The sequence below is a fragment of the Martes martes genome (assembly GCF_963455335.1).
Source record: "Martes martes genome assembly, chromosome: 9".
In the NCBI taxonomy this organism is placed as follows: Eukaryota; Metazoa; Chordata; class Mammalia; order Carnivora; family Mustelidae; genus Martes; species Martes martes.
This window is the reverse complement of record NC_137896.1, coordinates 20299590-20317862: the sequence shown is the minus strand read 5'-3', so window position 1 is coordinate 20317862 and position 18273 is coordinate 20299590. Positions and strand designations below refer to the sequence as shown.

General features: G+C 41.7%; 1 pseudogene across 1 annotated transcript; it reads left to right on the top strand.

Annotated features, from left to right (window-relative positions):
• Positions 1–823: 823 nt before the first annotated feature.
• On the top strand, positions 824–1636 carry LOC308348594 (small ribosomal subunit protein eS1-like; annotated as a pseudogene). The gene has a single exon. The product of its transcript is annotated as a small ribosomal subunit protein eS1-like (transcript).
• The last annotated feature ends 16637 nt before the right edge of the window (positions 1637–18273 follow it).

The following is an 18273-nucleotide window of genomic DNA, read 5'->3' as shown; positions in this document are numbered from 1 at the left end:
GCGAGAGAGTTCTACAAGCAGACTGTGATTGGGCCCTTCTTCTTAATCACGCCCATAATCATCAAGGCTGGCATTTCTTGAGGCCTCACTACGCACCCATCTTGGAGCTGTGTCCCAGGCCTCGCAGATCCTGGTGGGAGATCCTGGATGCATTTCATCATTGCCCCTTGCTCCCACAGAGCATGATCCCACTTAGTTCAGGGTCAGGATGTGCGGGCAGCTGCCAATCACTGATGGAATGGGTGAATGGGGGGAGTGGCCATCCTGCCCCAGGCTTTTGTGCAATGTGGGACACACCCCCTCCACCAAGTTGGAAATAAATGGGGTTCTGAACGTAGAAACCATCCACTGTACCCCCAATTTAATGGGGTGTTAAGTAGGTGCTATTCAGGAAACTGTGGTGTGGTTAAGCCTGCTGGTCCAGTATCTTCCACCAGGGCCTTTACCAGCTAGATGACAAGGTGCTTTATTCTGGCCTCGGAGCCCAGCAGAGCAACCAAGGGCTCATTACCAAGCATGGATGCCTTTTCTCTGACAGACAATAAAGAGTTGGATCCACGTTGCTCGTTAGCTTCTTTGGGGATTTGTTGGACATCTTGCTACTATATGAACAAACAGATGGACTCTGCTCTTGGCTGCGAGGATGTTTTGGAAGGAGCAGATCTGATTGCCCATTGTGAAGAGCAAAACACCATATCCAAATGGGGCGTGCTGTGTCCAGGGTAGTTAGGGATGAGGTCAGTGGTCCTCAAAGTGTGGTCCCCTCACCAGCAGCATCAGCATCACCTGGGAACTTGTCAGAGATGAGAATTCTTGCCCTTTTGGCTCCCTGAGCATCACCATGGTGGTCAGCAAGAACAAGTGCCTTAAGAAAGGTGGCAAAAAGGGAGGCAAGAAGAAAGTGGTTGATCCATTTTCTAAGAAAGACTGGTATGATGAGAAAGCACCAGCTATGTTCAATATAAGAAATATTGGAAAAACATTAGTCACAAGAACTCAAGGAGCCAAAATTGTATCTGATGGCCTCAAGGGTTGTGTTTTTGACGGGAGCCTTGATGATCTGAAAAATGATGAAGCTGAGTTTAGAAAATTCAAACGAACTATCGAGGTTGTTCAGGGCAAACACTGCCTGACTAATTTCCATGGCATGGATCTTACCTGTGACAAAATCTGCTCCATAGCCAAAAAATGGCAGACCATGATTGAAGCTCATGTTGATGTCAAGACTACTGATGGTTATTTGCTTCATCTGTTTTGTGTTGGTTTTACTAAAAAAGGCAATAATCCGATTCAGAAGACCTCTTAGGCTCAGCACGAACAGGTCCACCAAATTCAGAAAAAGATGATGGAGATCATGACCCGAGAGGCACCGACAAATGACTTGAAGGAAGTGGTCAATAAATTGATTCCAGACAACAGCAGAAAAGGTATAGAAAAAGCTTGTCAGCCCATTTATCCACTCCATGATGTCTTCGTTAGAAAAGTAAAAATGCTGAAAAAGCCCGAGTTTGAATTGGGAAAGTTCACGGGGCTTTGTGGTGGAGGTGGGAGTTCTGGAAAAGCTCCTGGGGATGAGACTAGTGCTAAAGTTGAGCGAACTGATGGGTATAAGCCACCAGTCCAAGAATCTGTTTAAAATTCAGACATTTAATGGTGACAAATAAAAAATCTTGTGGTGTTTAATTTCTGATGATTCTTTTTAAAATAATGTAGGGTTGGTGCATCAGATATTCTGAGCTGTTGGTGATGTGAACTTTTCTGAACCGTTGTATAGATTTTATCCATTGCTCTGCATTACTAAATAGCTGCAAAAAGGTAATGATCCATTTTAAGCTGTAGTCATCTGGATGGAAGTATTATAGAGGGTTAATAAAAGGAAATCTTTTTTGTTTTTTTTTTTTAAGAAAAAAAAAAAAAGGAATTCTTGGTGCCCACCCCAAACCTACTGAGTCAAAAACTCTGGGATGGGGCCCAGAAATCTGTGTTTTAACGAGCTGTCTAGGTGGTGTGGGTGCATATTGCAGCTGGAGTGGAGTCAGGCTATCGCTCTCCTCTGCTTTTCCTCTTCCCACCATCCTCTCTTTCTTCCTATCTTCTCCCATCTGACCTCCCCTCTAAACCAACACCTTCTCAGAAGCCCCTGGGGTTCCATCTAAGCATCCTAGCTGGGTTGTGAGACTTCATGGACCGCAAGGAAGGTGGGAGATTATGACCAAGCTCCAGAAAATGGTCACGTCCTCCTGGCTGAACGTTGGCAAGGAAGCCGGCACAGATAAACTAGAAAATGCTGTGACGGCCATCGGAGGCCCATGGCTCCATGTGCTTCTGAGGCAGAAACAAGACCAGGGCAGAGTTTGGAGTCTGTGCTGTCCTGGAAACAGCCTTAGCTTCATAAAGATGTTTGGAGTAAAATGGCTTAGGCAAAGAACAGCAACCAGAAGAAACTAAGATATAGCCACTGGCGACCACAGAGAAGCCAGAAGCAATGGAGTCATTCAGAGAAAAACACAAGAACAACAACAAAAAACACAAGTAGGACAAATCTATTGAAACATATATCAGCATTTTCTAAAGACTCAGATGGATTTCCTGCAGAGCTGGGGGCTGATATTCAGTGGATGTTCGAGGAGACAGTGACTCCTGAAGGCTGGAGAACTAGAGACATTCATGTACAAAAAGATGCTACAGTTGATTCTTTCAACAAACATTTGCCAAGAACAACTGGGTGGATCAGTCAGTTAAGCATCTGCCTTTGGCTCAGGTCATGATCCCAGAGTCCAGGGATCGAGCCCTGCATTGGTCTCCCTGCTCAGTGGGGAGCCTGCTTCTCCCACTCCTGCACCCCACCCCCCTGCTCATTTTCTCTCTCTCAAATAAATAAATAAAATCTTTATAAATGAAAAAAATTTTATAAATAAATAAATTGGTTAGATAGATAAATAAATAAATAAATAAAAACATTTGTCAGGTGCCAACAGGTAAGCACGGTGCATGCTGGATTTTAAGCAGAGAACAAATCTGGTACCTCCCTCTGGTACTGGGGTCCCTTCTGGAAGGCTCTGCAACCAGCTCCTTGGCTGCTTGTGTAGCTGGGTCTGCTCAGACCCCTCAAGATCCCAAGGCATCTCAGGGAAACTAAATTATACATAAGACCCCCAGCTCTGGACTGAATTGTTTCCCTTCAAAATCCATATGTTGAACCCAAAGAACAAATAATCCAATCAAGAAATGAGCAGAGGACATGAACAGACATTTCTGCAAAGAAGACATCCAGATGGCCAACAGACACAGAAAAAGTGCTCCACATCCCTCAGCATCAGGGAAATACAAATCAAAACCACAATGAGATAGCACCTCACACCAGGCAGAATGGCTAAAATTAACAAGTCAGGGAATGACAGATGCTGGCAAGGATGCGGAGAAAGGGGAACCCTCCTACACTGTTGGTGGAAATGCAAGCTGGAGCAACCACTCTGGAAAACAGCATGGAGGTTCCTCAAAAAGTTGAAAATAGAGCTACCCTATAACCCAGCAATCACACTACTGGGTATTTACCCTAAAGATACAAATGTAGTGATCAGAAGGGGCACGTGCACCCAAATGTTTATAGCAGCAATGTCCACAATAGCCAAACTATGGAAAGAACCTAGAAGTCCATCAACAGATGAATGGGTAAAGAAGAGGTGGTATATATATACAATGGAATACTATGCAGCCATCAAAAGAAATGAAATCTTCCCATTTGTGACAACTTGGATGGAACTAGAGGGTAATATGCTTAGCGAAATAAGTCAATCAGATAAAGACAATTATCACATGATCTCCCTGATATGAGGAAGTCGAGAGGCAACGTGGGAGGTTTGGGGAGTAGGAAAGGAATAAATGAAACAAGATGGGATTGGGAGGGAGACAAACCATAAAAGACTCTTAATCTCACAAAACAAACTGAGGGTTGCCGGGGAGAGGGAGGTAGGGAAATGGTGGTTGGGTTATGGACATTGGACAAGGTATGTGCTATGGTGCTATGGTGAGTGCTGTGAAGTGTAAATCTGGAGATTCACAGACCTATACCCCTGGGGCTAATAACACATTATATGTTAATTTTAAAATTACATTTTAAAAAAAGAAAATTTAAAAAAAAATTCATACGTTGAAACCTGACCCCCAAGGTGAATGTATTTGGAGCAAGGAAGTAATTAAGGTAAAATGAGATCATCAGCGTGGAGCCCTGATCCAGTAGGATTAGTATCCTTACAAGAAAAGAAACCAGTGAGCTCTCTCTCTCTCTCTCCACCGTGTGAGGACACAGGGAGAAGTTGGCCATGTGCCAGCCAAAAAGAAAGCCCCCACCAGAAACCAGATTGGCTTGCACTTTGACTAGGACTTCCCAGCTTCCAGAACCGTGAGAAAATAAATTCTGTTGTTTAAGCCACCCAGCCTCTGGTATTTTGTGATGACGGCCCAGCTGACTTAGACCCCCTCCTCTGCCCAACCACACCAAGCTGTCTGGTTGGCCCATGTGTCCTACAGGTTAGCACCGGGAACTGTCCCAGAGAAGTGCTGAATTGCAAGCAGAGTCAACGATTCCCTCCTTGTCTTCCGTGTTCTCACTAATCCACCTTCCCCCTCCAAACCTGAGCCCAGAGAAGGGAAACTGGGACACCCATCTCAGCCTTTCCTCTCCTGCTTCGCTGTTCTTCTCCTTCCTCAACCTCCAGAGGTCAAGAAGGTGACGGGCTTTTCTTTTGTGGCTCCTAATTACATCTTTCTTCCCGATGCCAGCTAAGCCTTAAGGGTGAACAGAGGTACCTACTTCACATCCCTGAAAAATTCAACTGGGACAGATTCTCCAAGTTTGCTTACTCATATAGGAATTTGGAGAACTCGTCTTGCAAGGCTGTTGTCCTGTTGTATAATCCCATTTTTGAGTGGCAAGAGCTGGTGCTGTGGTCTCTCTTGGCATTCTTTCTGGAACAGAGTTGAATCTCTGCCTGACCCAAAAGACACCTAGGATGTAATGGAGAAAAACGTTATGGTTAGGAAAGACAAAAGAGAAAAGCACATCAAAATAAAAAGAAGATTACCCCATTTTAAGTGTATATATGTATACATTTTTTAACAAAAACATGACATCATGTTTTATATATTTCTGTGCTCCTAGCTTGATTCATCTAAAAGTATGTCCTTGCCTTTCACATTGGCACATAGAGATCTCTCTCATTCTGTCTCTACCTCCATGGTCCTGGCCACCAATATGCCTTCCCTAGGCCACTGCCTCAGTCTCCTACCTGGCCACCCTGCTCTCACTCTTGTCTGGCCATGGTCTGCTTTCCAAACAGGAAAGAAGTTCTCTTAAAAAAAAAAAAAAAAAGACAACAATAAGACAAAGCTCCCACTAAGAACAACTGGGAAAGGGAGATAAAATATTTTAAAAAAAAAAACTATTTTTAAAGACATCCAAGAGCTTTGGAGTCCAAAAGCACTAGAGGGATTGAGTGGTGGTGATGGGGAGAACCATGTGCCTCCCCCTTTTCTTGCTGGGACCACTGTCAGCCTCACATGGGCTGGAGGCTGCAGATCTGGGTTTGACTCCTAGTAGGAGTCTAAACATGTTACATTCTACTTGTGGCTCATGTTTTATTTCTTTTCCTTTTTTTTAAGATTTTATTTATTTGAGAGAAAGCGAGAGAGAGAGAGAGAGAGAGTGCACAAGCAGGGGAAGCAGAAGGCAGAGAGAGAAGCAGACTCTCCACTGAGCAGGGAACCTGATACAGGACTCAATCCTGGGACTCTGGAATCATGACCTGAGCCAAAGGCAGGTGCTTAACCAACTGAGCCCCCAGGCACCCCTATGTACTTTGTTTTATAAGAGCTTTATCAAAGTGTAATTCACATACCATAAAATTTGCCCCTTTCACATGTATAATTCAGTGTGTTTTAGTATTTAGCACAAACATCACTATTATCTAATTCCAGAACGCGTTCATCATCCCCAAAAGAAATACCCTAACTGTGAATAAACTAAAACAACCTTTTGAGCCTTTTAATGAGTTCAGACCTCTTCCATGTGGGCACTCCTGGAACTATTAAAAATTGAGGCAATTCTAAATAGGTTTACAGGTTTGATACACAAAATGTCTAAAAATTTAGATATTTACATTTAACATAGAAACACTATGAAAATATCACACAAGAATGCCATGAAAAATAACCATGCTTAGGTAAGTATGGGATCTGTTTTTTTAAACATTACTTCGCAGTGCGCCGGAGGCAACACTGGTCTGGTAAGGAGATGTAAATTCATCTTTGCAGATTAGTTTCCTGAGAGTTCAAATCAAGGGGTCCCTGGAGAAAAGAGGCCCAATCAAATATGGCCTTTTTTCCACAGCTGCCTTACACCTAGCCTGCTAAGGTTATTTTGGGATTATGAATTACTTTGTTAAGTGGCATAAATGCAGACCAAAAAAATACACCAAAAAGAAATGACTTTTACTTAAAATTACGGAAACACCTAATTTTTTAATTTGGGAGATGATGTGATGAGTCTTGCCCACCCCTCCTTAGAGCAAGGCCAATTTTCTCAATTCCACATACCCAGAGACCCCTTTCCCACAAGCTTCACATGTTCCTTCACTGAGAAGATAAGAGAAATGAAGGAATTGGAGCACGTCTTGGGTAATGGACTGTGGTAACAAGTCTCCAAGCAAAGCCAACCTCTCTCCCTGGGACAGAGTCAGGCCTTGTGGGGCTTAGGTTTTGTCCTAAGAGATATGGGGAGTCATCAAAGAATCTTTAACAAGGAAGTGACGTGATCAGATTAATTTCTTTTTTAAAGGATTGCTCTGGCTGAGATGTGGCAAATGGACTATAAGGGAGCAAGAATGGAATCAAGGAGACTAGGTAAGAAGTTCTTTGCCATGGTCCTGGAAGAGACATAGAGGTAACCTGGACGAGCCGTGGTAATGACAAGGAGTGGTCCCATTCTGGACAATAGCACTGCCAGGACTTGCTAATAAATTGCAGTGGGGTCTAACGGAAAGAAGATCCTTAAGTACGTGGCTTAATTACTGAACGGACATGTGAAGGAGCCCTTTGAAATGCCTACCAGACACCCACACAGAGATGTTGAGTAGAAATTTGGTGCTGTGAGTCTGGAACCCAGGAGACAGGTAGGAGTTGGCAATAGAACATAAGCCTTAGACATATAGAAAATATTTAAAGCCAAGAGACTAGATGAGGCTACCCAGGAATGAGAAAAGAGAGGAAGGCCCAGGCCGGAGCCCAGAACATTCCAACACTTAGAGGTTGGGAGGAGGAAGAGTTATAAGCAAAGGGCTTTCTGAAGAAATGGTAAGAGAGGTAGGAGAGAGTGCAGAAGAAGTTATGTCCCAGCAGCCAGGCAGGCAAATGTTTTTTGTTTTGTTTTTGTTTTTTTTGTTCTGTTTTTCTTTTCAGGCAAATGTTTCAAGGAAGGAAGGGTCCATGGTAAAATGCTACTGAGAGATTGGTCCAGATGGAGGATGAGAACTGACCATGGGTGCAGAATGATGGAGGGGACTTCAGGGAGAAAGGGGTCAGTGCAGTGGTGGGGCTGAAACCCGACTGCTATGAGTTTAGAGAAGAAGAAAGACATTGTGAGTCCAGGCAACTAACTCAGTAAAGGACTTTTGCTTCAAGCCCCTAATTTCCTCTTGGCCCTCACTGATGCACACTCGCCCTTCCACTGGGCTCTGTGCCCAGGGGGCTGCTCTGTGTGGACCACACCAATGGGCCCCTTACCCTCTGGCTTCCAAGGGGGTCTGGCAAGGTCTGGGAGAGTGGAAGATGACTGGGGTGTCCTCCACAAGAGGCCTCTCTACGACTCTCTTCTTCGCCCTCCCTTCTCCTGCTGTTCCTGAGCTATAACAGCTCAGCTGTCCCTAGCTCCAGGTTCCTGTACTGTCCCTTGTGGCTCCTCTACACCTTGCCCTTCCCTTGGAAAACAGTCCCTTCGTAAACAAACCCTCCTCGAATTGTCCTAACATAAATGTGTCCTCCATTTCCTGTTGAGACACTAATTTATATAAGCTATAAGCCAAGAATTGAGCAGATATCTGGAAAACTTAAAAAAAAAAAACCACCTTTGTTATCATGAAAAATTTCAAGGTATTTTAGAGAGACTATTAAAATAAACTCCCAGGAACCCATTACTCAGCTTGAGCAACTAATTTATGGTCCCTCTGATTTCCTCTAATTCCTGCCCACTCCCCACCGCTGCCACTGGATTTTTTTTTTTAAGATTTATTTATTTTATTTGAGAGAGAGAGAGAGAGCAGTGGGGAGGGGCAGAAGGAGAGAGAGAATCTCAAGCCGACTCTGCTGAACACAGAGCCCAATCCCACAACCCTGAGACCATGAGCTGAGCTGAAACCAAGAGTTGGACACTCAAGTGACTGTACCACCTGGATTATTATTTTTTAAGGTTTTATTTAGAGAGAGAGAGCCCATGTGTGTGCACGAGCAGGGGGAAAGGGAGAAAGAGAATTCCAAGTAGACCCCACACTAAGTGCGGAGCCCAACACGGGGTTCAATTTCACCTCTCTGGGATCCCAAAATGAGCCAAAATCAAGAGTCAGATGCTTAACTGGGTTATTGTAAGGCAGATCCTGGACATCGTGGACGTTCATCCATAAGTCGGTCAGTGTGGATCTCTAACAAAGTAAGCATTGTTTACATAACCACAATAACATTATCACACCTTGAAAATTAATACTAAATTGGGGCACCTAGGTGGCTTAGTCGGTTAAGCATCTGACTCTTGATTTCAGCTCAGGTCATGACCTCAAGGTCATGAGGTCGGTGCTCCACATTGAGCGTAGAGGCTGCGTAAGAGTCTCTCTCCTTCTGCCTCTGCCCCTCCTCCACCACTCCCTTGCTAGCACATGCATGCTCTCACTCTGTCTAAAAAAAAAAGTTAATACTAAATCACTAATATCATCAAATACCCAGTCAGTGTTCACATTTCCCCAATTGTCTCATAAATTTTTTCCTACTCAGTTGGTGTGTGCCAGGATGCACACATCCAGGATCCAGAATCTTCCAGGGCTCCTAAGCTTCTAAGAGCCCCCTACATCTGCTTTTTCCCTTTCTCATCTTTTGGTTGAAGAAAACAGATCATTAGTCCTGTAGAATTTCCCATTTTTTCATTTTTCTAACTGCATTTCTATGGGGTCATTGAACACGTATCCCTTCCCCTGCACTTTCTGTAAATTATTAGTGAGATTTAGAGGCTGGTTCAGACCAAACTCAGATTTGAGTTTGTGGCAAAAAAGAAAATACTCCTAGGCATCTCTGTGTACGCCTATTATATCTGGATTTACACCTTTTGGGGAACAATGAGCACACCTACTATCCAGATCCCCATTTCTAAATACCATTCTCCACTAAAAGGAGCCAGGATCCTTGGAGAAAGGGCTGATACCAAGGGCTGGGGCAGGAGAAGTTTAAACGAATGTGAAGTATCTTCTTGCACCACAAAGTAAGGATGTGCTCAAACGACGATAGAGACTCATTGAAAGGACATACAAGCCAGCTTCAATGGCCTTCCATTGGACACATCTGAGATAATTTGACCATCAAAATAAATAACAATATTAACTGAATATTCATGGATATAAATAGATGAGTAAGTAAATAGGAAGAAACTGCTCTCTCCTACAGTAGAATGTCAATGAATGTGTTACTTTATATTTTGGAAGCTTTTTATTTTGAAATAATTTAAAAGTCACACAAAACCTGTGAAAAATGGAACAAAAATCTCCTATCTACATTTCACCAAGATTCCCCAGTTGTCAACAATTCCCTATATGTAGATATTTGTAAATGACACTACAGACAAAAGGCTGATATCCAGTATCTATAAAGAACTCCTCAAACTCAACACACACAAAACAGATAATCATGTCAAAAAATGGGCAGAAGACATGAACAGACACTTTTCTAAAGAAGACATACAAATGGCTAACAGACACATGAAAAAGTGTTCATCATCTTTAGTCATCAGGGAAATTCAAATCAAAATCACATTGAGATACCACCCTACACCAGCTAGAAACCAAAACAGAAAGTTATATTCTTTTGCAGTTGAATTGTAACATGCAAATTTCCACCCCTGTTCCCACGCCATTGTCTCCTCATGCACATGTGTTGGCAGAGATGTGAGAGAATATCCTTACAATAATTTCTTGGCAGTGAAACGAATGGGTCAAAGTAACTTAAACAATATGATCACGTTTTCCTTTACATTAGCTTCCTAGAGCTGTTGTGACAAATGACCACAAACTTTGTGACTTATGACAACAGAAATTGATTCTCTCCCAGTTCTGGAAGCCAGAAGTCTGAAGTCAAGGTGTCAGCAGGGATAGGATCCCTCCAAAGGCTCCAGGGAGGGATCCTAACTTGCCTTTTCCATCTTCTGGTGGCTCCTGGCACTCCTTGGCTTGTGACAGCATCTGTCCAGTCTCTGCCCCTGTCTCCACGTGGCCTTCTCCCTGTGTGTCTCTCTGCGTGTTCTCTTCTTCTCACAAGGATATTCCCATTGGATATAAGTCCCAACCTAGTCCAGTATGATGTCATCTCTGTCCTTACCTTAATACATCTGCAAAGATCTTATTTCCTTTTTTAAAATTGTGCTATGCTAGTCACCATACAGTACATCATTAGTTTTTGATGTGGTGTTCCATGATTCATTGTTTGCATATAATACCCAGTGCTCCATGCAATTTGTGTCCTCCTTAATACCCATCACCAGGCTCACCCATCTCCCCACCCCCTCCACTCTAAAACCCTCAGTTTGTTTCCCAGAGTCCATAGTTTCTTATGGTTCATCTCCCACTCCATTTTCTCTGCCTTCATTTTTCCCTTCCTTCCCCTAATGTCCTCCATGCTATTCCTTATGTTCTACAAATAAAGTGAAACCATATGATAATTGAGTTTCTCTGCTTGACTTATTTCACTCAGCATAAGGTGTTGATGCAAAAGTTGGGTATTCATCCTTCCTGATGGCTGAGTAATATTCCACTGTGTATGTGGACCACATCTTCTTTATCCATTTGTCTGTTGAAGGGCATCTTGGCTCTTTCCACAGTTTGGTGACTGTGGCCATTACTGCTATGAACATTGGAGTGCACGTGCCCCTCCTTTTTACTACATCTGTGTCTTTGGGGTAAATACTCAGCAGTGCAAATGCTGGATCATAGAGTAGCTCTATTTTTAATTTTTTGAGGAACCTCCATACTGTTTTCCAAAGGGGCTGCACCAATTTGCATTCCCACCAATGGTGTAAGAGGGTTCCCCTTTCTCCACAACTACTCCAACATCTGTTGTTTCTTGCCTTGTTAATATTTGCCATTCTAACTGGTGTAAGGTGGTATCTCAATGGGTTTTGATTTTAATTTTCCTGATGACTAAAGATGATGAAAACTTTTCCATGTGTCTGTTAGCCATTTGTATGTCTTCTTTTGAGAAGTTCTGCTCATGTCTTCTGCCCATTTCTTGACTTGATTATCTGTTTTTGGGTGTTGACTTTGAGATGTTCTTTATAGATCTTGGATATCAGCCCTTTGTCTGTAGTGTCATTTGCAAATATCTTCTCCCATTCTGTGGGTTGCCTCTTTGTTTTGTTGACTGTTTCCTTTGCTGTGCAGAAGGTTTTTATCTTGAAGAAGTCCCAAAAACTCATTTTTGCTTTTGTTTCCCTTGCCTTTGGAGATGTGTCTTGAAAGAAGTTGCTGTGACCAATGTCAAAGAGGTTACTGCCTATGTTCTCCTCTAGGATTTTGGTGGATTCCTGTCTCGTGTTGAGGTCTTTCATCCATTTAGAGTTTATCTTTGTGTATGATGTAAGAGAATGGTCCAGTTTAATTCTTCTGTATATAGCGGTCCAATTTTCCCAGCACCATTTATTGAAGAGACTGTCTTTTTTCCACTGGATATTTTTTTCCTGCTTTGTCGAAGATTAGTTGACCATAGAGTTGAGAGTCCATATCTGGGCTCTCTATTCTGTTCCATTGGTCTACATGTCTGTTTTTATGCCAGTACCATACTGTCTTGGTGATCATGGCTTTGTAATATAGCTCAAAATCAGGCAACATGATGCCACCAGATTTTTTTTTTCTTTTTCAACATTTCCTTGGCAGTTCAGGGTCTTTTCTGGTTCCATACAAATTTTAGGATTGTTTGTTCCAGTATTTTGAAAAACACCATTAGTATTTTGATTGGGATGGCCTTGAAATTATAGATTGCTCTGGGCAGCATAGACATTTTAACAATATTTATTCTTCCAATCCATGAGTATGGAATATTTTTCCATCTTTTTGTGTCTTCTTCCATTTCTTACATGAGTGTTTTGTATTTCTTAGAGTATAGATCCTTTACCTCTTTGTTTAGGTTTAATCCAAGTTTTCTTACAGTTTTTGGTGCTATTGTAAATGGAATTGATTCTCTAATTTCTCTTTCTACAGTTTCACTGTTAGTGTATAAGAAAGCAACTGATTTCTCTACATTGATTTTGTATCCCACCGCATTACTGAATTGCAATATGAGTTCTAATAATTTGGGGATGGAGATTTTTGGATTTTCCACATACAGTATCATGTCATCTGTGAAGAGAGACAGTTTGACTTCTTCTTTGCCGGTTTGAATACCTTTTATTTCTTTTTGCTGTCTGATCGCTGTTGCTAGGACTCCTAGTATCATGTTGAACAATAATGGTGAGAGTGGGCATCCTTGTCATGTTTCTGATCTCAATGGAAAGGCTCTCAGCTTTTCTCCATTGAGGATGATAATCGCTGTGGGTTTTTCATAGATGAATTTCATGTAGTTGAGGAATGTTCTCTCTATCTCTATATTCTGTGGAGTTTTAATCAGGAAGGGATGCTGTATTTTGTCAAATGCTTTTTCTGCATCAATTGAGAGAACTATGTGGTTCTTGTCTCTTATTTATGTGTTCTATCACATTGATTGATTTGCAAATGTTGAACCACCCTTGCATCCTAGGGATAAATCCCACCTGGTCGTGATGGATAATCCTTTTAATGTATTCTTGGATCCCATTAGCAGGGATCTTGTTGAGAACTTTGGCATCTATATTCATCAGGGATATTCATCTGAAATTCTCCTTTTTGATGGGGTCTTTGCATAGTTTTGGGATTGAGGTAATGCTGGCCTCATAGAAAGAGCCTGGAAGTTTTCCTTCTGTTTCTATTTTTTTGAAATAGCTTCAGGAAAATAGGTATTATTTCTTCTTTGAATGTTTGGTAGAATTCCCCAGGGAATCCATCATGCCCTGGACTCTTGTTTTCTGGGAGGTTTTTGATCACTGCCTCAATCTCGTTACTGGTTATGGGTCTAATCAAGTTGTCAATTTCTTCCTGTTTCAGTCTTGGTGGTTTATAGGTTTCCAGGAATGCATCCATTTCTTTCAGGTTGCTTAATTTATTGTCATATAGCTGTTGATAATTTCTGATAATTGTATTTATTTCCTTGGTTTTAGTCGTGATCTCTCACCTTTCACTCATAGTTTTATTAACTTGGGTCATTTCTCTTTTCTTTTGGATAAGTCTGGCCTGTGGTTTATTGATCCTATTAATTCTTTCAAAGAATCAGCTTCTAGTTTCTTTAATGTGTTCTACTGTATTTCTGGTTTCTAATTCATTGAGCTCTGCTCTAATCTTAATTCTTTCCCTTCTCAGGCGTGGATTAGTTTTAATTTGTTGTTGATTCTCCAGGACTTTAAGGTGTAAAGATAGTTTGTGCATTCAGGATTTTTCTTTCTTTCTTTCTTTTTTTTTTTTTCTTTTGAGTGAGGCTTGAATGGTTATGTATTTCCCCCTCAGGACCATCTTTGCTGTATCCCACAGGTTTTGGATCGATGTGTCTTCATTCTCATTGGTTTCCATGAATTGACTAAGTTCTTTGATTTCCTGGTTGACCCAAACATTCTTGAGCAGGATGGTCTTTAGCTTCCAGGTGTTTGAACTTGTTCCAAACTTTTTCTTGTGATTGAGTTCCAGTTTCAAAGCATTTTGGTCTGAGAATATGCAGTGAATAATCTCAATCTTTTGGTATCAGTTGAGACCTGATTTGTGACCCAGTGTGTAGTCTATTCTGGAGAAAGTTCCATGCACACTTGAGAAGAATGGGTATTCTGTTGTTTTAGGGTGGAATGTTCTGTATATACCTATGAAGTCTATCTGGTCCAGTGCGTCATTCAAAGCTTTTGTTTCTTTGTTGATTTTCCATTTAGCTGATCTGTCTGTTGCTGAGAATGGAGTGTTAAGGTCTCCTACAATTAAGGTATTATTATTATCAATGTGTCTTTTTATTTTGGTTAACAATTGGCTTATGTAGTTAGCTGCTCCCATGTTGGGGGCATAGATATTTATAGTTGTCACATCTTCTTGTTGGATAGACCCTTTAAGAATGTTATAGTGTCCTTCTGTATCTCTGACTACAGTCTTTAGCTTAAAATCTAATTTGTCTGATATGAGAACTGTTACCCCAGCTTTCTTTTGCAGTACCTTGGCATGAAGGATGGTCTTCCATCCGTTCACTTTCAGTCTGGATGTACCTTTAGGTATAAATGAGTCTCTTGTAGACAGCATATGGATGGGTTCTGTCTTTCTATCAAATCTACAATCCTGTGCCATTTTATGGGAGGTTTTAGGCTGTTCATGTTGGGAGTGATTATTGACAGATAAGATTTTATTGTGATCATGTTGCCTGTGAAGTCCTTGTTTCTATGGATCATCTCTGTATATCTCTGTTCTGTATCACTCTTGGGGTCTTTCTACTTTTATAGAACCTCCCCCTTAATATTTCTTGCAGGCCAGCTTAGTGGTCACATATTCTTTCAGTCTCTGTAGGTCCGGGAAGTTTCTTATCTCTCCATCTATTCTGAGTGTCAGCCTTGCTGGATAAAGAATTCTTAGATGCATATTCTTCTCATTTAGTACACTGAATATGTCTTGCCAGTACTTTCTGGCTTGCCAGGTCTGATGCTATTCTGATGTTCCTCCCTCTGTACTCAAGGAATCTATTCTCCCTAACTAACCTTAAAAAGGTTTCCTTGGTTCTAAGATTTTCAAGTTTTACTATTACATGCCTGTGCATTGATCTGCCCTCATTGATCTTGGGGGGTGTCCCCTTTGCCTCTAGGACATGATTGCTTGTTTCATTCAACAGATTGGGGAAGTTCTTGGCTATGATTTGGTCAAATATATCTTCTAGTCCTCTCTCTCTCCACCCTCTCAGGGATCCCAATAATTCTGACATTGGAAAGTTTCATGGCGTCATTTATTTCTCTGACCATCCCCAGCTCCAACGAACCAGATGAATTCATAAGAAGTTCCCTGGAAAAGCAGGTGCCTGACCACGACTTGCAATTCCTGTTCCAGCTCTCTTGTCCTGCAGCTGCCTCTCATCCACTGTGTTCCTACATCTCCCTGGTTGACTTCCAGTACTGCTGGAAGGAAGAGTAAATGCCCCTCTCAAATAACCCTTCTTTGGTCAGGAGGGCAGTGAGAGGGAAAAGCCCCAACCATTCCACCAAGGAGGACCTGGGCCACGCCATGTAAACACATCCAAGCACCTATGTCCTGGCAACCATGATAGTTTGCAGGGGAAACCAACCAAGAAAGATCCAATGCCACCACCCTTCTTTGCATTTCTAAGAACATTGTGATTTCCAATGTTTCTTTCTTTGTGGTTCAACACTTGCACATCCTTCATCTGCCACAACCCTGGGAGGTCACTATATTTGTTCAGGTTTTATAAAAGGAATACAAACATTTATAGAGTGAATAAGCTTTCTCTGGTTCCCACACTGAAGTGGTAACAAAACTGGTATCCTCTGCACATCACAGGACTCTCTCCACTGCTAACATTTCTTGTTCCCAGCCTCCCAGCCTCCCTAGACGAAACTAACACACCCACTTTAGAAGGAAATATTGAGGATTAAATAAAATGAAGCTTGTCAAGCACTTTGTGCCATGGCTACACATAGTAATGATAGTTGGCCTTATTTAAATTTTTAATTCCAGTTTCCCTTTTCTAACCATGTAATTAATTGTTTCATATCCATCTTCTCTGCTAGACTGTATGCTCCAAGAGGGTAAGGATTGCAACTGCTCTCATTAATACAATCTGAAAGGAAGAAAGAAAGGCAGACAATATTCTACAGAAGAACATAACAGAATCTAAAGCTTCCATACAATTCACAATGCCTAGAATACATCCTAAATTATTCAATGTGCAAAAAGCAGAAAAACATGACCATCCTCAACAACAACAACAAAAAAAGACAATCAAAAGAGACCAACACCTAGAGGATCCGAGTGTTGGAATTAGCAGACAAGGGTTTTAAAGGACCTCCTGTAACCATGATTAAGGACATAAGGAAGATATACTCATGAGTTAAAAATAGGACATCTCAGCAGAAATACAGAAATTTTAAAAAAGAACCGAGTGGAAATCCAAGAGCTGAAAACTTACAATGTCTGAAATTTTAAAGTTCACTAGATGGATTTAAGAGCAGGATGAAAGTGGTAGGAAAAAAAAAAGAGTAAGCAACCTTAAGAGAAAATTTTCAATCTAAACAACAGAGAGAGAGAAAAGTTTGAAAAAACAATGAATTGAGCCTCAGGAACTGACGGAACAATATCAAAAGGCCCAACATAGATGGAATTCTGGGTCTAGAAAGGGAAAAGAGAATGAATAAGGCCAAAAAAAAACTTTAAATTTTTAATTAAAATTTTTAAAAAATTTTAATAATGGCCGTAATTCAAAAGTGTCTTGAGTTGGTGAAAGGTATAAAATTGCAGGTTCAAAAAGTTCAACTAAACCTAAGCAGGATAAATACGAAGAAAACCATCATAATACAACTGCTGAAAACCAAAGATTAGGGAAAAGTTTTGAGAGAAGCCATAGAAAAATGTCACAATAAGAGAACAGTGATTTGAAGGATCCATGACTCATGGACTCCATGACGGATCCATGACTCACAGACTCCATGACTCCATTCATAACTGTGGAGACCATGAAGGTATAACATCTTTAGAGTGTTGAAAAGAACAACTGGATTTTATACCCAGCGAAAATATCCTTTAAGAATGGAAGGTGCAACCAATTAAGGAATGAAGAGGTCACTGAGGCACAGGTAGAGCATGATGATGGTGGCACGAGGGTAGGGCCCATGGAGGTAGAGTCGCCCAGGGAAGCCTCACTGAGAGGGGAACACCGTAAGCTGGAACCTGAGAGCTGAATAGCAGCCAGCCTTGGGACAAGTCTCACTCCCCATCACACCTTTGCTCTAGCGTGTACCTGGCAGGGGCACCAAGCAGTTGTATGGGATGAGAAAAGAGAAGACTATATGGATTGCAGATTTCTGAGCCCCTCCCTGAGTGTTTGCTTTAGTGTGCTGAGCCCCTGGGACTTGCATTTTAAGATCTTCTTTGGGTGATTTGAATCAACAGTGACTAAAGGACTCCACTGAGAAACCCCAGGCTGGCCACAATATTTGGTCTCCACCCTTTAGACCCTTGACAACCAGAGAGGGAGAAGATGAAGTAACTGGACCTCCCTAACGGGAGGGCCTGAAGCTGCAACAGGAAATCCAGCAGAGCTGTTCCCCAAAATGCACGCAACCATCAAAAATCACATTATTGAGGGCTCTCTGACTGCAGAGAGAAAAATGTTTATGCTTCGTAAAAAAGCTAACAAAAAAACCAAGATAATTGCCATTATATTTTACTATTACCTACAATAACTTCATACGTAAGGAAACAGAGAAAGGATATTGGAAGGGTCTATCTGAAAATGTTGAAATGGCTCACCTTTGATGATAAGGAAACAAATCTTTTATTCCCTTTGTGCTTGCCTCTACTGCCATATTTTGAGCAATACATATATATACTCATTTTAGTTTTCCCCCTGTTGGTTAGGCAAAACAAATTCAAGATACACAAGGCTTCTGGAATTTCTAGTGTCCCTCATCTGCATTAAAAATGCACTTCAGGGGCGCCTGGGTGGCTCAGTGGGTTAAAGCCTCTGCCTTCGGCTCAGGTCATGATCCCAGGGTCCTGGGATCGAGCCCCGCATCGGGCTCTCTGCTCAGCGGGGAGCCTGCTTCCCCCTCTCTCTCTGCCTACTTGTGATCCCTGTCTGTCAAATAAATAAATAAAATCTTTTTTTAAAAAAATGCACTTCAGGCATGTGAGTTTTGTAACTTATCAAGGG